The sequence below is a fragment of the Oncorhynchus keta genome, unplaced genomic scaffold (genome assembly GCF_023373465.1).
Source record: "Oncorhynchus keta strain PuntledgeMale-10-30-2019 unplaced genomic scaffold, Oket_V2 Un_contig_26003_pilon_pilon, whole genome shotgun sequence".
Lineage (NCBI taxonomy): Eukaryota > Metazoa > Chordata > Actinopteri > Salmoniformes > Salmonidae > Oncorhynchus > Oncorhynchus keta.
Genome location: NW_026284730.1, coordinates 295,675 through 319,652, shown reverse-complemented (window position 1 = coordinate 319,652; position 23,978 = coordinate 295,675).

The following is a 23,978-nucleotide window of genomic DNA, read 5'->3' as shown; positions in this document are numbered from 1 at the left end:
CTGTAATCTTACTGTCATTCTTCACACACACACACACACACACACACACACACACACACACACACACACACACACACACACACACACACACACACACACACATCCCTCTTCACCCTGCCCACCCCATGCGGAGCTGAAAACTTTTGAGGGGTCACAAACACCCCTGTCTCCGCGCCTGCGGAGGAGTTCACAGGGATCTGGGGATAAACGTTTGATGTGTGTTGTGGGTGCTTTGACATGCCTAATATAAGTTCATAAATCAAAAAGCCGAAGACATGTCAGAGTTTGTTAGTCTGTGGAGGTGAGAGGACCTCCTCAGAAACAGCAGGCCAGTGACAGTTTAGCCCAGTTGGTAGAGGAGTGCAGCCAAGCTGAGACGGCGTTCTTCTTCCCCCAGAGCTAATCCCAATGTCACTTGGCTTTTAACGCTTTCGAGATAGTGTTATGAAAGAACGTTTACGGAAGTCATATGAAGCAGTAATCGAGACCATCAAAGAATATCACAATACATTTCCTGTATGGTATCATCAAATTGACATCCGTGTGCAATTTAAGTGTTGTATATAAGGTCATGTAAAAGGACTCATGGGCAGCAACATGTGAAGTTCCGTAACCAATATGTCAAATTCCGTTACCAAACACCCACAGATCCAGAATATATTTTCACATTTCTCACCCTTGTGAGGAGGGAGGATAATGAAAGTTCACTAAAGTTTTAGGTAGAGGTAAACCTATCAATTAGTTACGTACAGTACCAGTCAAACGTTTGGTAACGCCTACTCATTCCAGAGCTTTTCTTTATTTGTACTATTTTCTACATTGCAGAATAATAGTGAAGACATCAAAACTATGAAATAACACATACGGAATCATATAGTAACCAAAAAAGTGTTAAACAAATCTCAAATATGTTATATTTGAGATTATTCATAGTAGCCATCCTTTGCCTTGATGACAGCTTTGCACACTCTTGACAATCTCTCAACCAGCTTCATGAGGTAGTCAACTGGAATGCATTTCAATTACCAAGTCCATATAATGGCAAGAACAGCTCAAATAAGAAAAGAGAAACAACAGTCCATCATTACTTTAAGACATAAAGTTCAGTCAATACGGACAATGTCAAGAACTTTGAAAGTTTCTTCAAGTGCTGTCGCAAAAACCTTCAAGTGCTATGATGAAACTGGCTCTCATGAGGACCGCCACAAGAAAGGAAGACCCAGAGTTACCTCTGCTGCAAAGGATAAATTCATTAGAGCCTCTGAATTTGCAGGCTAAATAGATGCTTCAAAGTTCAAGTAACAGACACATCTCAACATCAACTGTCCAGAGGAGACTGTGTGAATCAGGCTTTCATGGTTGAATTGCTGCAAAGAAAACACTACTAAATGACAACAATAATAAGAAGAGACTTGCTTGGGCCAAGAAACACAAACAATGGACATTAAAGTGGTGGAAATGTCCTTTGGTCTGATGAGTCCAAATTTGAGATTTTTTGTTACAACTGCCGTGTCTTTGTGAGACGCAGAGTAGGTGAACGGATGATCTCAGCATTTGTGGTTCCCACCATGAAGCATGGATGAGGAGGTGTGATGGTGTGGGGGTGCTTTGCTGGTGACAATGTCAGTGATTTATTTAGAATTCAAGGCAAACTTAACCAGCATGGCTACCACATCATTCTGCAGCAATCCCATCTGGTTGCGCTTAGTGGGGCTATAATTTGTTTTTAAACAGGACAATGACACAACACACCTCCAGGCTGTGTAAGGGCTATTTGACCAAGAGGGAGAGTGATGACCTGGCCTCAGATGACCTGGCCTCAACAATCACCCCACCTCAAACCAATTGAGATGGTTTGGGATGAGTTGGACCGCAGAGTGAAGGAAAAGCAGCAAACAAGTGCTCAGCATATGTGGGAATTCCTTCAAGACTGTTGGAAAAACATTCCAGGTGAAGCTGGTTGAGAGAATGCCAAGATTGTGAAAAGCTGTCATCAAGGCAAAGGGTAGCTACTTTCAAGAATCTAAAATCTAAAATATGTTTGAATTTATTTAACTTTTTAAGGCTAGGGGGCAGTATTCGGAAGTTTGGATGACTGAGGTGCCCAAAGTAAACTGCCTTCTACTCAGGCCCAGAAGCTAGGATCTGCATATGCATGGTAGTATTGGATACGAACCACTCTAACGTTTCAAAAACTGTTAAAATAATGTCTGTGAGTATAACAGAACTGATTTGGCAGTCGAAACCCCGAGGACAATCCATCAAGGATTTTTTTTAGGTAATTGGACTTTTCAATGCTTTTCTATGGGAAAGTCTAATAATTAGTACCCAGATTGCAGTTCACATGTCTTCCACTAGATGTCAACAGTCTTTAGAAATTGTTTCATGCTGTTTTTTTTTTTAATTAAGAAGTATTCGTATTCTTTCAAAGTATCCCTCAGAAGGACTCTAGTCTTTTGGTGCATGAATGAGTGTGCACTCATCGTTCTTTTTCTCCGGTATTGAACACAGTTTATTACGTCTTAAATTTGATCAATTATTTACATATTAGGGTACCTGAGGTTGGATTAGAAATTGTTTGTTTCGACGAAATTTACAGGTAACCTTTTAGATTCCTTTGTAGGCATGTTGGGCGAGTTGGAACAGGTGTATTTCTGAATCAAACGCGCCAAATAAACTGCCATTTTTGGGAAATAAAGAAGGACTTTATCGAACAAAACGGGACCTTTTGGATTGGAAAAAGATGATCTTCAGAGGTAAGTGATTTATTTTATCGCTATTTTTGAGTTTTCTGACACCTGTGCAGGTTATGAATTCATGTTAATGCAGGAAGTGGGTGAGGTGCTGTCCTCAGATGATCAAGAAGCAGTGGCTTCTTCCTTGCTGAGAGGCCTTTTAGATTATGTTGATATAAGACTTGTTTCACTGTGGATATAGATACTTTTGTACCTGTTTCCTCCAGCATCTTCACAATGTCCTTTGCTGTTGTTCTGGGATTGATTTGCACATTTCACACCAAAGTACGTTCATCTCTAGGAGACAGAACGCGTCTCCTTCCTGAGTGTTGTGACGGCTGCGTGGTCCCATGGTGTTTATACTTGCATACTATTGTTTGTACAGATGAACGTGGTACCTTCAGTTGTTTGGAAATTGCTCCCAGGGATGAACCAGATTTGTGGTCTACAATTGCTTTTCTGAGGTCTTGGCTGATTTCGTTTGATTTTCCCATTATGTCACGCAAAGAGGCACTGAGTTTGAAGGTAGGCCTTGAAATACATCCACAGGTACACCTCCTATTGACTCAAATGATGTAAATTAGAAATCAGAAGCTTCTATAGCCATGACATCATTTTCTGGAATTGTCCAAGCTGTTTAAGTGCACAGTTAACTTAGTGTATGTAAACTTCTGACCCACTAGAATTGTGATACAGTGAATTATAAGTGAAATAATCTGTCTGTAAACAATTGTTGTAAAAATGACTTCTGTCATGCAGAAAGTCTGTCCTAACAGACTTGCCAAAACCATAGCTTGTTAACAAGAAATTTGTGGAGTGGTTGAAAAATGAGTTTTAATGACTCCAACCTTAGTATATGTAAACATCCGACTTCAACTGTATATGACGGGGTTCCCACCTGTACTCCCCGTTCTTCCACGACTGTGGCTACGCACGACTCCAACACCATCATCAAGTTTGCTGACCACACAGCGGTGGTAGTCCTGATCACCGGTGACAATGAGTTAGTCTACAGGGACAACAATCTCTCCCTCAACGTCAGTAAGACCAAGGAGCTGATCGTGGACTACAGGAAACGGGGGCAGAGGGGGGACCGAGCACTCCAACATCCACATCGAGAGCTTCAAGTTCTAGGTGTCCAACTCACTAAGAAGTTAAAATTGTCCACTCACATGCATATAGTCGTGAAGAAGGCTCAACAGTGCATCAGGAGGTTGAAAAGGTTTGTCATGGGCCATCAAATCCTCAAAAAGTTATATATCTGCACCATTGAAAGTATGTTGAGCATCTTGGCATGGCACTGCAGAGGGTGGTGCAGACAGCCCAGTACACCGCTGGAATGGAGCTCCCTTCCATCCAGGAACTCTATATCAGGCGGTGTGAAAGGAAGGCCCTGAAAATCATTAGAGACTCCAGCCACCTAAGCCATAGCCTGTTCTCTCTGCTTCCGCACGTCAAGCGGTACCGGTACATTAAGTGTGACACAAACAGGCTCCTGAACAGCTTCTATCCACAAGCCATAGGACGCATTAATAGAAAAGAGAATGGCTACACGGAGTATCTGAGTTGACCTTTGTATTTTATTATTATATTTGCGCACACACAGGAAACTCTTTGCACACACACAGGAATCTCTTTGCACCCACACAAGGATCTAAACATACACACTGACACTACAACACACACACATAACATGCACACAGATTTATACTGACTCTACACAAACGCACACTGACGTACAATCATAATTTACGCTGCTGCTACTCTGTTTTCATATTCATTATTTGCCTAGTCACCTTACCCATATACTGTACATACAGTATTTACCTCTATCACTCCAGTATCCCTGCACATTGTAAATATGATATTGGAACTGACTCTGTATATAGCTTCTTATTTTCTTGTGTTCTTCTTATTTTCATTTCTCATGTGTTTTTGTTGTACCTTATGTTATTTTTAGTGCTACATTAATATTGGTAACTGCAGAGTTGGGTTTGGAGCTTGTGTATGTGACATTACAACTTGAAACTTGTCAGTGGTGTATTTGTATATGTGTTAACTTATATGCCTTACGTGACAAACACAATTGAATACATGATTGTGGTGATTCTCCTACGTAGAAATGGTTGACATATATGAGACACAGTATATTAATTGTATGAGTCATCTATAAGTATTATAATAAAAGTGGGTAACACTTTACTTGACGCCCAGTGTCATAGCATGTTATGACATGCTCATAACCATGTCATAATATGTCATAACAGCTGACAATCTGTCATGACCAATATATTTACACCTTTTGTGACATACTGCGTTATTTTACGGCTGGTTCTGACATCTACACTTATTCAAATTATGTTTTTCCCTGCCAAGAAGTGTCCTTTCGTTTGTTTGTTTCTTAAATCCTTTGTTGTTGTTGTAATGGATTCTTTACAGTCATGTTTTTATCATCATATTTCAAATCACTTGGAGAAAACATTATTAGGCATTATGACCATCCTGTGTCACTTTACTTGGACTAAGAAAATACACTTTATGAAACTGTCAAGAAGCATTCTGACCATCATAATCATATAAGCCAGATAGATCTATCACATACAGTACCTTGCGAAAGTATTCGGCCCCCTTGAACTTTGCGACCTTTTGCCACATTTCAGGCTTCAAAAACATAAAGATATAAAACGGTATTTTTTTTGTGAAGAATCAACAACAAGTGGGACACAATCATGAAGTGGAACGACATTTATTGGATATTTCAAACTTTTAACAAATCAAAAACTGAAAAATTGGGCGTGCAAAATTATTCAGCCCCCTTAAGTTAATACTTTGTAGCGCCACCTTTTGCTGCGATTACAGCTGTAAGTCGCTTGGCGTATGTCTCTATCAGTTTTGCACATCGAGAGACTGACATTTTTTACCATTCCTCCTTGCAAAACAGCTCGAGCTCAGTGAGGTTGGATGGAGAGCATTTGTGAACAGCAGTTTTCAGTTCTTTCCACAGATTCTCGATTGGATTCAGGTCTGGACTTTGACTTGGCCATTCTAACACCTGGATATGTTTATTTTTGAACCATTCCATTGTAGATTTTGCTTTATGTTTTGGATCATTGTCTTGTTGGAAGACAAATCTCCGTCCCAGTCTCAGGTCTTTTGCAGACTCCATCAGGTTTTCTTCCAGAATGGTCCTGTATTTGGCTCCATCCATCTTCCCATCAATTTTAACCATCTTCCCTGTCCCTGCTGAAGAAAAGCAGGCCCAAACCATGATGCTGCCACCACCATGTTTGACAGTGGGGATGGTGTTCAGGGTGATGAGCTGTGTTGCTTTTACGCCAAACATAACGTTTTGCATTGTTGCCAAAAAGTTCAATTTTGGTTTCATCTGACCAGAGCACCTTCTTCCACATGTTTGGTGTGTCTCCCAGGTGGCTTGTGGCAAACTTTAAACAACACTTTTTATGGATATCTTTAAGAAATGGCTTTCTTCTTGCCACTCTTCCATAAAGGCCAGATTTGTGCAATATACGACTGATTGTTGTCCTATGGACAGAGTCTCCCACCTCAGCTGTAGATCTCTGCAGTTCCTCCAGAGTGATCATGGGCCTCTTGGCTGCATCTCTGATCAGTCTTCTCCTTGTATGAGCTGAAAGTTTAGAAGGACGGCCAGGTCTTGGTAGATTTGCAGTGGTCTGATACTTTCCATTTCAATATTATCGCTTGCACAGTGCTCCTTGGGATGTTTAAAGCTTGGGAAATCTTTTTGTATCCAAATCCGGCTTTAAACTTCTTCACAACAGTATCTCGGACCTGCCTGGTGTGTTCCTTTTTCTTCATGATGCTCTCTGCACTTTTAACGGACCTCTGAGACTATCACAGTGCAGGTGCATTTATACGGAGACTTGATTACACACAGGTGGATTGTAATATATATGCCATTTAGCAGACGCTTTTATCCAAAGCGACTTACAGTCATGTGTGCATACATTCTACGTATGGGTGGTCCCGGGAATTGAACCCACTACCCTGGCGTTACAAGCGCCATGCTCTACCAACTGAGCTACAGAAGGACCACGTTGTATTTATCATCATTAGTCATTTAGGTCAACATTGGATCATTCAGAGATCCTCACTGAACTTCTGGAGAGAGTTTGCTGCACTGAAAGTAAAGGGGTGAATAATTTTGCACGCCCAATATTTCAGTTTTTGATTTGTTAATAAAGTTTGAAATATCCAATAAATGTCATTCCACTTCATGATTGTGTCCCACTTGTTGTTGATTCTTCACAGTTTTATATCTTTATGTTTGAAGCCTGAAATGTGGCAAAAGGTCGCAAAGTTCAAGGGGGCCGAATACTTTCGCAAGGCACTGTATGTTATATACTACCCACCACTGCGACCTGTATGCTCTCGTTGGTTGGCCCTCGCTTCATATTCGTCGCCAAACACACTGGCTCCAGGTCATCCTATTTCGCAAACAAAGCATCCTTCACTCATGCTGCCAAACATACCCTCGTAAAACTGACTATCCTACCGATCCTCGACTTCGGCGATGTCATTTACAAAATAGCCTCCAACACTCTACTCAACAATTTGGATGCAGTGTATCACAGTGCCATCCATTTTGTCACCAAAGCCCCATATACTACCCACCACTGCGACCTGTACACTCTCGTTGGCTGGCCCTTGCTTCATACTCGTCGCCAAACCCACTGGCTCCAGGTCATCTACAAGTCTAGTCTCAGTTCACTGGTCACCATAGCAGCACCCACCCGCAGCACACGCTCCAGCAGGTATATTTCACTGGTCACCCCCAAAGCCAATTTCTCCTTTGTCCACCTTTCCTTCCAGTTCTCTGCTGCCAATGACTGGAATGAACTGCAAAAATCACTGAAGCTGGAGACCCTTATCTCCCTCACTAACTTTAAGCACCAGCTGTCAGAGCAGCTCACAGATCACTGCACCTGTACATAGCCCATCTGTAAATAGCCCATCCAACTACCTCATCCCCATACTGTTATGTATTTGGCCAATACTGTGTTGTGTCAATGACACCCCAAGAGAGTAGAGTATGCATGTGCTTTTATGTGGTTTGTGGTTTGTATCCAAAAAGCCTGCTACTTCAAGCCTTTTGTGGAGGAATTACTACTCTTCACTTGTTTCAGAAGGTATCAGATTAAAGTCCTCAAATATAAAGGCTGAGTGGGCCCACAAAGGACCCCAGTGTATTACGCTTTGGCTTAGATGCAGAAGTGAATGAACATTGAATGTCGTGCTCTTTTCAGTGACTCTACATCTCCAACAAAGTACATTAATGCTTTGTGTGTATGATCGATAGTGTACCTGTTTAGGATACATTACCATGAAGAGAATGACATTCATATCCATATTTATGCATTTCTGTGTAGTACAGATCAGAGACCCATGAGGAAATTCTGTTACAGCAATTCTGTTGTACTTCCGGCGCCGACAGAGATGGCCGCCTCGCTTCGCGTTCCTAGGAAACTATGCAGTTTTTTGTTTTTTTACGTGTTATTTCTTACATTAGTACCCCAGGTCATCTTAGGTTTCATTACATACAGTCGAGAAGAACTACTGAACATAAGATCAGCGTCAACTCACCATCAGTACGACCAAGAATATGCTTTCCGCGACGCGGATCCTGTGTTCTGCCTTACAAACAGGTCAACGGAATGGATCGCATGCAGCGACCCCCCAAAAAAACGACTTCGTAAAAGAGGGAAACGTAGCGGTCTTCTGGTCAGACTCAGGACACGGGCACATCGCGCACCACTACCTAGCATTCTTCTTGCCAATGTCCAGTCTCTTGACAACAAGGTTGATGAAATCCGAGCAAGGGTAGCATTCCAGAGGGACATCAGAGACTGTAACGTCCTCTGCTTCACCGAAACATGGCTCACTGGGAAGACGCTATCCGGGGAGGCGCAGCCAACGGGTTTCTCCACGCATCGCGCCGACAGAAACAAACATCTTTCTGGTAAGAAGAGTGGCGGGGGCGTATGCCTCATGACTAACGAGACATGGTGTGATGAAAGAAACATACAGGAACTCAAATCCTTCTGTTCACCTGATTTAGAATTCCTCACAATCAAATGTAGACCGCATTATCTACCAAGAGAATTCTCTTCGATTATAATCACAGGCGTATATATCCCCCCCCAAGCAGACACATCGATGGCTCTGAACAAACTTTATTTAACTCTTTGCAAACTGGAAACCATTTATCCGGAGGCTGCATTCATTGTAGCTGGGGATTTTAACAAAGCTAATTTGAAAACAAGACTCCCTAAATTTTATCAGCATATCGATTGCGCAACCAGGGGTGGTAAAACCTTGGATCATTGTTACTCTAACTTCCGCGACGCATATAAGGCCCTGCCCCGCCCCCCTTTCGGAAAAGCTGACCATGACTCCATTTTGTTGATCCCTGCCTACAGGCAGAAACTTAAACAAGAGGCTCCCACGCTGAGGTCTGTCCAATGCTGGTCAGACCAAGCTGACTCCACACTCCAAGACTGCTTCCATCACGTGGACTGGGACATGTTTCGTATTGCGTCAGATAAAAATATTGACGAATACTCTGATTCGGTGTGCGAGTTCATTAGAACGTGCGTTGAAGATGTCGTTCCCATAGCAACGATAAAAACATTCCCTAACCAGAAACCGTGGATTGATGGCAGCATTCGGGTGAAACTGAAAGCGCGAACCACTGCTTTTAATCAGGGCAAGGTGTCTGGTAACATGACCGAATATAAACAATGCAGCTATTCCCTCCGCAAGGCTATTAAACAAGCTAAGCGTCAGTACAGATACAAAGTAGAATCTCAATTCAACGGCTCAGACACGAGGCATGTGGCAGGGTCTACAGTCAATAACGGACTACAAGAAGAAACCCAGCCCAGTCACGGACCAGGATGTCTTGCTCCCAGGCAGACTAAATAACTTTTTTGCCCGCTTTGAGGACAATACAGTGCCACTGACACGGCCTGCAACGAAAACATGCGGTCTCTCCTTCACTGCAGCCGAGGTGAGTAAGACATTTAAACGTGTTAACCCTCGCAAGGCTGCAGGCCCAGACGGCATCCCCAGCCGCGCCCTCAGAGCATGCGCAGACCAGCTGGCCGGTGTGTTTACGGACATATTCAATCAATCCCTATACCAGTCTGCTGTTCCCACATGCTTCAAGAGGGCCACCATTGTTCCTGTTCCCAAGAAAGCTAAGGTAACTGAGCTAAACGACTACCGCCCCGTAGCACTCACTTCCGTCATCATGAAGTGCTTTGAGAGACTAGTCAAGGACCATATCACCTCCACCCTACCTGACACCCTAGACCCACTCCAATTTGTTTACCACCCAAATAGGTCCACAGACGATGCAATCTCAACCACACTGCACACTGCCCTAACCCACCTGGACAAGAGGAATACCTATGTGAGAATGCTGTTCATCGACTACAGCTCGGCATTCAACACCATAGTACCCTCCAAGCTCGTCATCAAGCTCGAGACCCTGGGTCTCGACCCCGCCCTGTGCAACTGGGTACTGGACTTCCTGACGTGCCGCCCCCAGATGGTGAGGGTAGGCAACAACATCTCCTCCCCGCTGATCCTCAACACGGGGGCCCCACAAGGGTGCGTTCTGAGCCCTCTCCTGTACTCCCTGTTCACCCACGACTGCGTGGCCACGCACGCCTCCAACTCAATCATCAAGTTTGCGGACGACACAACTGTGGTAGGCTTGATTACCAACAACGACGAGACGGCCTACAAAGAGGAGGTGAGGGCCCTCGGAGTGTGGTGTCAGGAAAATAACCTCACACTCAACGTCAACAAAACTAAGGAAACAGCAGAGGGAACACCCCCCTATCCACATCGATGGAACAGTAGTGGAGAGGGTAGCAAGTTTTAAGTTCCTCGGCATACACATCACAGACAAACTGAATTGGTCCACTCACACTGACAGCGTCGTGAAGAAGGCGCAGCAGCGCCTCTTCAACCTCAGGAGGCTGAAGAAATTCGGCTTGTCACCAAAAGCACTCACAAACTTCTACAGATGCACAATCGAGAGCATCCTGGCGGGCTGTATCACCGCCTGGTACGGCAACTGCTCCGCCCTCAACTGTAAGGCTCTCCAGAGGGTAGTGAGGTCTGCACAACGCATCACCGGGGCAAACTACCTGCCCTCCAGGACACCTACACCACCCGATGTTACAGGAAGGCCATAAAGATCATCAAGGACATCAACCACCCGAGCCACTGCCTGTTCACCCCGCTATCATCCAGAAGGCGAGGTCAGTACAGGTGCATCAAAGCTGGGACCGAGAGACTGAAAAACAGCTTCTATCTCAAGGCCATCAGACTGTTAAACAGCCACCACTAACATTGAGTGGCTGCTGCCAACACACTGTCATTGACACTGACCCAACTCCAGCCACTTTAATAATGGGAATTGATGGGAAATGATGCAAATATATCACTAGCCACTTTAAACAATGCTACCTTATATAATGTTACTTACCCTACATTATTCATCTCATATGCATACGTATATACTGTACTCTATATCATCGACTGCATCCTTATGTAATACTTGTATCACTAGCCACTTTAACTATGCCACTTTGTTTACTTTGTCTACATACTCATCTCATATGTATATACTGTACTCGATACCATCTACTGTATGCTGCCCTGTACCATCACTCATTCATATATCCTTATGTACATATTCTTTATCCCCTTACACTGTGTATAAGACAGTAGTTTTGGAATTGTTAGTTAGATTACTTGTTAGTTATCACTGCATTGTCGGAACTAGAAGCACAAGCATTTCGCTACACTCGCATTAACATCTGCTAACCATATTATTATGTGTATGTGACAAATAAAATTTGATTTGATTTGGTATAAATCCACTTCATCTACTGTAATTCAATAACCAAAATAGATTTTTTCAAAGTCAAGGTGTCATGTCATAGCTGACATCACATTCTTTCTGCAGAGGTTTTGGAAAATGTGGTCTCAAGTTCTCCCTATAAATGTTTTTTCAAAATGCTCAGTGTAAATTGTTAAAAGTAATCCTTGCATATATAGTTGTATGCTTTGTTAAACTTTGAAATCAATGATTTTCATTTGGCATACATTTGAAGTAAATTCCGTTTCCGCATCCAGTTTAAATTAGTTTTGATTGCTAAATTTGAATGTATTTCTCTCAGATAAATGTGCCTTCAAATCTTGACCAAATTGTCTAATTTGCCTTGCCACTGAAACACTTTTTTTAATGAACAAAAGCGCAATCACACTACCATTTGGCAGGGTATACAGTATATTCTTAAAGGCTATGATTGCACTTTCATTATTAACTAGCTATAATTACATGACCAATTAGGTGAGAGAGCCCTTGAAGGATGAAACAGGGGCAACAAAAGAGAAGGTGTACGAGAGGCCTGTTACTGTACATTACTCAACGTTCCCCACATCCAGAAACTATGGGTGTACGAGAGGCCTGTTACTGTACATTACTCAACGTTCCCCACATCCAGAAACTATGGGTGTACGAGAGGCCTGTTACTGTACATTACTCAACGTTCCCCACATCCAGAAACTATGGGTGTACGAGAGGCCTGTTACTGTACATTACTCAACGTTCCCCACATCCAGAAACTATGGGTGTACGAGAGGCCTGTTACTGTACATTACTCAACGTTCCCCACATCCAGAAACTATGATTGCCCTCTAGGGTTCACAAACCAAAGCACATATTGTTTTTTTCTTTGTTCTCTCTTGCTCTGTACAGCACTTCAGCTTAATTTGAAAGCTGTTGAAAAAATTAGGAGAATAAAACCCCACACCTTTACTACCTGAAATAAATAAGAATTCCCTGCTTATGTAAACATTTTAATTGCCTAAACATTCCACTGTGACACTGCAGTAGGTCTACATTGGCATACCCCTCCACCCTCCATAGACTTAATGTGTCGAATTGTAGGGAACTAGCTTTAAAACGGCATAATCTTCTCTCAGCCTCATTGCAAAATGTATAGAATAGCATGAGATTAGCTATAAACCTGCAAATGTTTCTATTTGCCCCATGGCAAATGTGTAGAATTGTAGGATGTTAGCTGTTTCGGGGGGTTCTCAGGGGTGTAACGATGTATCCTGAAAGTTGGGAAGGAAGTTCAGGGAGTGATAACATTTAATAAATAAATGAACAAAACAAGAAACACGAACAGCACACCGACATGAAACAAAAACACAAAACTGCGGTACGCCACTGTCGGTCTACCTGAACACACATCAATGTGAAACAATATAGGGCTAGCTATTATGTCTTTTCATCCCCTGACTGACAACAGTACTCAAAGATTGGTTCACTTAGCAACAAGTGCATCAGCCTTGTCTGGTCAACTCAGGCGTGAATAATTACTATCCAAGCTAGTCAACACTACTGTTTCAGTACATACACAGCTTTTCACAATGAGGCCCTATAGTTACTGTATCATGGGAATCACAGGCTTTAAAATGTACAAAATATATTGAACCACTGCACTTTGGCACTGCCAAGAAAATCCATATAATTACAAAACCCAAGAGCTGAAAGCAAGCAGTCAGTACTGTGGTATTGTGTAGGATGAGAAGGAGGAGGCTGGGATGCCAAAAACGGAAGGCTTGAAGAGGCAAACAATAGTTTGTTCATTTCAATTTTCCTCTTCACTACAGTAATGGAGTTTCTATGGTGTCACAGCTGAGAGGCATGGGTGAGAGTGCTGATGAAATTGTAGGGCATGACACTTTACCTATGAAGGAGACAGCTTATATATGAGCAGTTGACCACTGAGCGTGCATTCAGACACTTGTGGCCAAATACCAGCCAGTTCCACAACTAAAAGCTGACTCAATTGAGTCACGTGAAAACATTTAAATGATTGTTTCCACAGCTATTCACCCAGCACTTGTAATAGGCTTGCAATTGCAGAAGAAGTAGTGGCATAAAATAGGACAGTGCTCTAATTCTCAGATGGTATTTATCAGATGATGCAGAACGGATGGGAAAGGTTGAATTGTATAGGGGTGACATTGATTTCAGTCTTTCCACTTTAAGTTAGGACACTGTGTCAGGCATATGTGTATAGGTGGCAGGGAAGTCAGGCTCAGGAGAGTCAAACGGAGTGTAAAATGGAGTCTTTTAATAATGTCCTAGTAACATGCTCCATAACACTAAACAGGAAAAGAACATAAACAAAATATGGGTACGAAGACCCGTCGCGCACCTATACAACAAACAACACTACACTGACAATAAACAATCTCTGACAAAGACATGAGGGGAAACAGAGGGTTAAATACACAACAGGTAATGAATGGGATTGAAAACAGGTGTGTGGGAAGACAAGACAAAACCAATGGAAAATGAAAAATGGATCAATGATGGCTAGAAGACCGGTGACGTCGAACGCCGAGCACCGCCCGAACAAGGAGAGGCATCGACTTCGGCAGAAGTCGTGACACACTGTTTGCAATATCACTATCTGAAAGGGTAGTGAGGAGGCTTTTAATAAGCGTACATTAAAAAAATATAAAAATATAAAAATAACAAGTCATTTATTTTGGGTACAATCCATATTTTCTTGTCTTAATATATCTGTCCTTAGGATCTGTGGAGGATTTGCACAGTATCTTGGCAGCAATTACACATCTGCTAATTACAGGATTCCCTGACAATCAAGTAACAATCATTGCATTATTGACATTATAGAAATGTGAGTGCCCATATGTGTATGTAAAAATACAAGTGTGTGTCTCTCTCTCTGTGTGTTATACCTCAGGCATTACATTGGCCTAGCAGCCAGAGGGGAAAGTCCAGTATTATGAATCATGTCATTCCTGTTTACTTGCATTCGCATAAACTATGCTTCACTTTGGTAGTTCTTTAGGGGGTGAGTGCATATCTAATCCATTATTAATGTCTTTTAGCATGGTTGAACAGATTTCAAGATGGGTTGCCTCATTAAATAATTGATTTAGCTCTCAACATACTCACGAGGAAGCCATTCTAAAGTAAGTTATGCCACAACTTATCAGCTGACAATTAGAGCATGTTTCCCATTGAAATATAGGCCAATGGAACACTCCTCAATAATAGCAATGGGGTTAAAACTATCACTCCCTGATCTGTTTCACCTGTCCTTGTGATTGTCTCCACCCCCTCCAGGTGTTGCTTATTTTCCCCAGTGTATTTATCCCTGTGTTTCCTGTCTCTCTGTGCCAGTTCATATTGTATGTCTTTCCAAGTCAACCAGCGGTTTTCCCGATTTCCTGCTTTTTGCATTCTCCTTTTTCTAGTCCTCCTGGTTTTGACCCTTGCCTGTTTCTGGTCTTTGTACCTGCCTGCCTGGCCATTCTGCCTGCCTTGTCCACGAGCCTGTCTGCCACTCTGTACCTCCTGGACTCTGATTTGGTTTTGACATTTTTGGCTGTCCACGACCATTTGGATTAATAAACAGTGTAGGACTCCAACCATCTGCCTCCTGTGTCTGCATTTTTGGGTCTCGCCTTGTGCCTTGATAAAAACTATTTGAAATGAGTTAGAGGAGTTGTATCGGATTATGATGCATAAACTCAGTCTGAAAAGAAATTGAACATACTGCATGTATCCAAAAATAAACGTTGAAAAAATGAATAATTTCAGTGATGCAGCAGAAATGATCAACTAAATGTATCAGGAATTACACAACCTAAATGGCTAGATTTAGACTTAGTGGAGTTTGACCTATAAGATGTCAGCTTGTTGTTGCATATATCATCTCAAAGATAACATTGCTCATGTCTGATTTACTCTGCCTTTAATATCGCCTTTCCCAAATTCATCTCTTTGAATACTGTTTCTTGTACATCTAACGTGTTTTGTGCCTGATTCTGACGTGTCTGCCAGAGTCAGTGTCCATGCAGCCTATGGGTCCTGTTCTGCTACAGTACATGGGTGAATCGATGCATTGAGGCTTCATTCCTGGCTACATTAGGCTGAATGGGCTAAAGAGCTGTTGTTACTCGATGCCCTAGCAGCCGTGGAGGCGCCGCTGTCTCTCTGGCATTGCTCTGCTCTGTCAGCAGTCCTACCAGACCGTGAACACTGACAGAGAGAGAAAGAGAGCACAAGAATGCTGCCACTGGCCAACCCCCACCCGCCTACAATGGAGACCCAGTACCATGACATAAGCAGTTTTTCAAGGCTCGCCCCTGGCTGTCTGAGCTCGCCCTTCTCCCAACATTCTTTCACAGTTTTAGTTAGGGAACTCTTTCCATGTATGCCATTATGATACAAAGAGTGCCCTACATCTTCCAACCATGTCATGGTTTCATTTTGTTGGGCTCTTGCATGCTCCTATTTTTGTCCAAAGTAAGCGTCCGCACTGCTGTCATATAATAGAGTTGAGGGAAGAATGTTGGACCAGTTCATAGAAAAGGAGAGATTAGGGCTCAATTCAATTTAACTATCATTGCATTATTTACTTTAATTGTTATCTAATGTGATAATCTCAGAAAATATACCGTAGCTGGATGGATTGTCCTTTTGAAAGTGATCTCATTCATACAGTAAACTCCATCTCAAAAAGTGATACAATCTCAAAATTGTGGACAGCAATTTTATCATCCGGAGAAATTGCAGAAAATGTATATTCTACACAAACCTATTAAATTTGATTATCTGATGCACATCATGGAGATAAAATACATAGTAATTCACTTTAATCACAGGCAAGGACATATCCACACCAGAAGCCATGGATTACAGACAACATTCGCACTGAGGTAAAGGGTAGAGCTGCCGCTTTTAAGGAGCGGGACTCTAGCCCGGAAGCTTATAAGAAATCCCGCTATGCCCTCTGACAAACCATCAAACAGGCAAAGCATTAATACAGGACTAAGATCGAATCATACTACACCGGCTCCGACACTCGTCGGATGTGGCAGGGTTTGCAAACTATTACAAAGGGAAGCACAGCCGAGAGCTGCCCAGTGACACGAGCCTACCAGACGAGCTAAATAACTTCTATGCTTGCTTCAAAGCAAGTAACTCTGAAACATGCATGAGAGCATCAGCTGTCCCGGATGACTCTGTGATCATGCTCTCTGCAGCCGATTTGAGTAAGACCTTTAAACAGGTCAACATTCACAAGGCCCCTGGGCCAGACGGATTACGAGAACGTGTTCTCCGAGCATGCGCTGACCAACTGGCAAGTGTCTTCACTGACATTTTCAACCTCTCCCTGCCGGAATCTGTTCAACCAACATGTTTCAAGCAGACCACCATAATTTCTGTGCTCAAGAACACTAAGGAAACCTGCCTAAATAACTACCAACCAGTAGCACTCACGTCTGTAGCCATGAAATGCTTTGAAAGGCTGGTCATGGCTCACATCAACACCATTATCCCAGAAACCCTAGACACAATCCAATTTGTATTTTATTTATTTTTATTTCACCTTTATTTAACCAGGTAGGCTAGTTGAGAACAAGTTCTCATTTACAACTGCGACCTGGCCAAGATAAAGCAAAGCAGTGCGACACAAACAACAACACAGAGTTACACATGGAATAAACAAGCGTACAGTCAATAACACAATAGAAAAAGAGTCTATATACAGTGTGTGCAAATGGCGTGAGCAGATAGGCAATAACATGGCCATAGTGGCGAGGTAATTTAACACTGGTGTGATAAATGAGCAGATGATAATGTGCAAGTAGAGAAACTGGTGTGCAAAAGTCAATAAAAACAATATGGGATGAGGTAGGTAGATTGGGTGGGCTATTTACAGATGGACTATGTACAGCTGCAGCGATCGGTTAGCTGCTCAGATAGCTGATGTTTAAAGTTGGTGAGGGAAATATAAGTCTCCAGCTTCAGTATTTGCAATTCGTTCCAGTCACTGGCAGCATAAAACTGGAAGGAAAGGCAGCCAAAGAAGGTGTTGGCTTTGGGGATGACCAGTGAGATATACCTGCTGGAGTGCCTGCTACGGGTGGGTGTTGTTATCGTGACCAGTGAGCTGAGATAAAGGCGGAGCTTTACCTAGCGTAGATTTATAGATGACCTGGAGCCAGTGGGTCTGGCGAGTGGAATATGTAGCGAGGGCCAGCTGACTAGAGCATACAGGTCGCATTGGTGGATGGTATAAGGGGCTTTGGTAACAAAACGTATGGCACTGTGATAGACTGCATCCAGTTTGCTGAGTAGAGTATTGGAAGCTATTTTGTAAATGACATCGCCGAAGTCGAGGATCGGTAGGATAGTCAGTTTTACTATTGTACGTTTGGCGGCGTGAGTGAAGGAGGCTTTTTTGCGAAATGGGAAGCTGATTCTAGATTTAATTTTGGATTGGAGATGCTTAATATGAGTCTGGAAGGAGAGTTTACAGTCTAGTCAGACACCTAGGTATTTGTAGTTGTCCACATATTCTAGGTCAGAACCGTCCAGGGTAGTGATGCTAGTCGGGCGGGCGGGTGCCGGCAGCGAATGGTTGAAAAGCATGTGTTTTCGTTTTTACTAGCGTCTAAGAGCAGTTGGAGGCCATGGAAGGAGTGTTGCATAGGACTGAAGCGCATTTGGAGGTTAGTTAAGTGTCCAAAGAAGGACCACGTATACAGAATGGTGTCGTATGCGTAGAGGTGGATCAGGGAATCACCCGCAGCAAGAGCGACATCATTGATATATACAGAGAAAAGAGTCGGCCTGAGAATTGAACCCTGTGTGGTACCCCCATAGAGACTGCCAGAGGTCCGAACAACAGGCCCTCCGATTTGACACACTGAACTCTGTCTGCAAAGTAGTTGATGAACCAGGCGAGTCAGTCAATTGAGAAACCAAGGTTATTGAGTCTGCCGATAAGAATACGGTGATTGACTGAGTCTAATGCCTTGGCCAGGTTGATGAAGACGGCTGCACAGTACTGTCTTTTATCGATGGCGGTTATGATATCGTTTAGTACCCTTGAGCGTGGCTGAGGTGCACCCGTGACCAGCTCGGAAACCGTATTTCACAGCAGAGAAGGCACGGTGGGATTCGAAATGATCAGTTATCTGTTTATTAACTTGGCATTTGAAGACTTTAGAAAGGCAGGGCACGATGGATATAGGTCTATAACAGTTTGGGTCTAGAGTGTCACCCCCTTTGAAGAAAGGGATGACCGCGGCAGCTTTCCAATCTTTAGGGATCTTGGATCTCGGAATTTGCATACAGCACCAACATATCCACAGATGATGCAATCTCTACTGCTCTCCACACTGCCCTTTCCCACCTGGACAAAAGGAACACTTATGTGAGAATGCTATTTATTGACTACAGCTCAGCGTTCAACACCATAGTGCCCTCAAAGCTCATCACTAAGCTAAGGACCCTGGGACTAAACACCACCCTCTACAACTGGACTTCCTGACGAGCCACCCCCAGGTGGTAAGTTTAGGTGACAACACATCCGCCACGCTGATCCCCAACATGGTGGCCCCTCAGGGGTGCATGCTCAGTCCCCTCCTGTACTCCCTGTTCACTTATGACTGCACGGCACAACTCCAACACCATCATTAAGTTTACTGATGACACAAGTGGTAGGCCTGATCACCGACAACGATGAGATAGCCTATAGGGAGGAGGTCAGAGACCTTACCGCGTGGTGCAAGGACAACCACCTCTCCCTCAACATGATCAAAATAAAGGAGATGATTGTGGACTACAGGAAAAGGAGGACCGAGCACGCCCCATTCTCATCGACGGGGCTGTAATGGAGCAGGTTGAGAGCTTCAAGTTCCTTGGTGTCCACATCACCAACAAACTAACATGGTCCAAGCACACCAAGACAGTGGTGAAGAGGGCACGACAAAACCTATTCACCCTCAGGAGACTGCAAAGATTTGGCATGGGTCCTCAGATCCTCAAAGTTTTACAGCTGCACCATCGAGAGCATCCTGACGGGTTGCATCACTGCCTGGTATGGCAACTGCTCGGCCTCCGACCGCAAGGCACTACGAGAGTACAGTACATCACCGGGGACAAGCTTCCTGCCATCCAGGACCTCTATACCTGGCAGTGTCAGAGGAAGGCCCTAAAAATTGTCAAAGACTCCAGCCACCCTAGTCATAGACTGCTTTCTCTGCTACTGCACGGCAAGCGATACAGCTAATCTTGAACAGCTAATCAAATGGCTACTTTGCTCCCCCCCCGCTGCTGCTACTCACTGTTATTATCTATGCATAGCCGCTTTACATGTATACCCCCGGTATATAGCCCCACTATTGTATTTTACTGTTGCTTATTTGTTATTCTTAACTCTTACTTGTATGTAAGCATGTCACTGTTGTATTCGGCGCATGTGACAAATACAATTTGCTTTGATTTGAGTTTTCCAATGACTGAGAATTATTTATAGGAAAAGGTGGTGTCTGTAAATCTCAGTCTGCACTAGTGGAATTGCAGATGTACAGTAATATCCTGGATTGACACAATTGTGTCTTGAGCGTGAGGCCATTCCCTTTCTGCTCCTTGCAGATTTTAAGTGGTCCTCAGTGGAATACTTAGTGGGCCTTGGTAGGGCACTCAGGTTCAGCACCTTCAAGGTTCTACACCTTCACTGATCCCCACTCATTCTCCCCCTGTGAATCCATTCACCCAGAGGTTAAAAGCCTCTGATGACATTACTCCTATCTGCACCGCTCTACTTCAGTCTTCCTCCCCTGAACCTCCCATGAAATAAATAGATATATAAATAAGAGAGCACTGAACAGGCCAGACTTGATGAAATGTCAAATCATTGGCTCAGGGTAGAAAAAAATGACCTTTCCCATTTCCTTAAAAAAAAAGTTTAACCAATGACTTTAAAGAGCAAAAGACAAAGTCTGACCTTTTTACTCTGGCTGTGGATGATTTTGCCATGTTTAATAGTGTTCAAAGTGAGATGTTTTGCAATTATACATTTGTCTGCTCTTTTTAAAATACACTACATTTTGGAATTGACTTCAGGTTGTCGAGCCTACCTCTTTGTATATATGTGTTCCTGTTCTTCCATTTAAATCGGACTAAGGTTGTCTTATTATGAGAAAAAGCAATATCTGACCGTTGGTATCTTAAACAGCCTACAGGCAAGCCAATCAAATAATTGCAGCCTATTCTGGAAACAAATTACACTCTTAATAGCGCAAATTACCCCACTTGTTGATGTAATGGAGAGGTACCTGTTGTCATTAGGTAGAAATGTTGCAGTGTGCCATTTAAATTGTTACCCCAAGACGGGGGTGTTGACTTCTGAACTGCCCAGACAGTGCTGCAGAATATCACTGGTCAGGTGCCCAATTAGCTAACAGACTAAACCATTTATCTTTCTCTCATCTTGACAGCATCTCTGAAGAGAAGGGGGGTGGGTCTAATAGACTTTAATCAGATGGTATGAATAAATTAACATCCGAGATTCAAAGAGTAAGCAGATACAGGTATGTAGCTTTGAAGTGTTTGAACAATTTGTTTTGTTGAATTCTTATGCCATTGTCTTCCTGAGGAAGGGAGATTAAAATAACTTTGCCAATTACATGAGCAACGGCAAACGTTATGCACACACGTTCATAATGTTAGGCACAGGAGAATAAAAAAGCACAATATAGCAGATAAGGTGCTGGTGCACTTTATTGTTAAAAACTGTGCAATTCATTGAAAAGTGAACATACAACTCAACATTAACTGGTATTGCAAGTGGATACCATTTTCTTTCACATCACATTGAGCAGGGACCCTACAGTCTCTGAGTCTGAGAACAAGGGAATTGTATTTTAACAGACCACCTAGTCACCCATTTGCGCCCAAGTCCAGTGAATAATAGCAACAGTAGGGTCAGCAAGCTATGACCAGTGCATAAAGCAACAACATTTCTCCAATTAACAGACATCCTGTGGGAGACTCCTGAACGCCACAACAATGCTTAGCTGCATGCTTAAGTGTTTCTTTGAAAGGCAAAAAAGTAACTTGAAGCAGGTATTGCTTTACCCTGACTTCTTTACCGTGTCTACTTGACTAATGTATTGTATTTCATCTTAATGTAAAAAAATAAACACTGCTATCATTTCACCAACCTCTAACTAGCCTTGATGCGCATTAGTGCAGTGGTAGTGCAGCACTAGTCCCATGTAGCTGTGTACCACCAATCGAGTCAGTAAGGCTATTCAGATGATCATTACCCAGGGCTGCATACAATTTTTGTGAATTTCTCTTTCGTATTGCTTTGCGACAGACAGGTCTATGGATTAATAGTCAGATGGTGATGTCCTTTCACCTAAATATATAGCAATTTGGACATTTGGAAACCAGTTGTCATATTTTCTGTGAGAAAATGTGATTATTGATCTTGAGGAATGCTGGAGAAGAAATGTTAAATCTATCCTCCACCCCAGAGAGAGGAAATTAAGTGTCCATGTACACACGCCTCGCCACAACATGATTCACAATAACATTAGTGACAATATGGATTTACAGCAAATGAAGACTTAATTCAATCCACTGTCAACATATCTCCGTCAATATGGTTTATAACCTGTACGCAGACAGCAGCCTATAGAATGTAATGTACCACATATACTGCTGAAATAGATGCCAGCGGATGATGATTTACGTTTTTATTTAGTAAAATACCCTCTGAAGGCTCAATGTTTCTGCTGCTGTTCTTTAGCTTGACACATTTGTGTGACAATAAAAGTGAGTTGAGTGTCTGATATCAAAATTGAAACTCATTTATGTGTTGAGTTAAAAGCTCTCAATAAATGTTTTTAACCAGAGTTACAAGACTCAATAATGCTAAGGATTGTTGTTGAGCTATATACTCACATAATAGTCTATTCGTATTGCATATAATCTAGAATGTTTTGATTGAGATGAAGTAAGTACTGTAGTTTGTGTCTAGGGCTGTATATATGTCTTGGGTTGGTATGGTTTCTGTAGTCATCATCTGTGTAATGTTATTCTAGGTAAACATACCGCCTTACTTTACTTTTTACTAACTGGTATGTATAATTGGTATCTTGCTTCATTTGCTATAGTATACATTGTCATTAGTTCCCTACAGACATCTCAGGAGATGCAAGATCACAGGGATTAAAAATAGCAGCGATTGTTTAATAACAAATGCAAATGAGAGAGTATTGAGTATGCAGCAAAATGTAGCCTACCCTAACCTGCCAAAAGCAACAACAGACAGGGACCAGTCAAGCGCAAGTGCAGCTTTGCACATCGATATGCCCATCGGGGTGCTTCAGTGCATCTTTAATTATGAACACTGCAGTACAAAGTGCAATGTCTGCTCCATTGGGAGAGAGGTGCAGGTTTAGACAGCACCCTAGTTACTGTCAGATGCAATGAGAAAAGGAAATGACAAATCCTGTCCCAAATGGTTCAAACATATTTTTTGGGATGACATTGCCTGAAAGCGACAACACGAACGCAACAATACTAATGAATGATCAAAGCACTAAGTACTACGTCCCATCATATCTGTGAAAATTCCTCTGTCTGTATTCAAATCAAATGTCATTTGTCTCCTACACAGTTTACAGCAGGTATGAAAGGTGCAGTGAAAATGCCTTGAGTGCTAGCTCCCTCAGCAAGGCAGTGCAATAACCAATATCAATAACAAGTTAAATAAAAAATAACAAGTAATAGAAGAGGTAGCATGCATTGTAATAGACTGATATATATACACAATAGAATATACAGTAGAGATAATGAATGTGTTATGTCAAGTATGACTGTATTTACAAATATTCAATTGGTGCTGAAATGCCATTTCAGGAGAAGAGTGTTTTTGGAATACACTGTGTGTGTGTGTGTGTGTGTGTGTGTGTGTGTGTGTGTGTGTGTGTGTGTGTGTGTGTGTGTGTGTGTGTGTGTGTGTGTGTGTGTGTGAGAGAGTCTGTGTGCTTGTGTGTGTTTGTTTATGAATGCTTGTTTGTGTGTGTGTGTGCTTGTGTGTAAGGGTTGGATGCGTGGAGAGTCAGTGCAAATAGTGTCTAAGGTGCAGATAGTCTCACTGACTATTGCTGACAGCACCAATTCACTATGTCAACTTTTGGGTATGTGTAAATGTACTTGGTTAATAAAAGTAATGCTGATTCCGATATGGTCAGTGGCTTTGGAGTTTAATGATCATGCAGATAGGAGGCGCTACTGGTTTCCTCAGATGATTTCCTTACAGA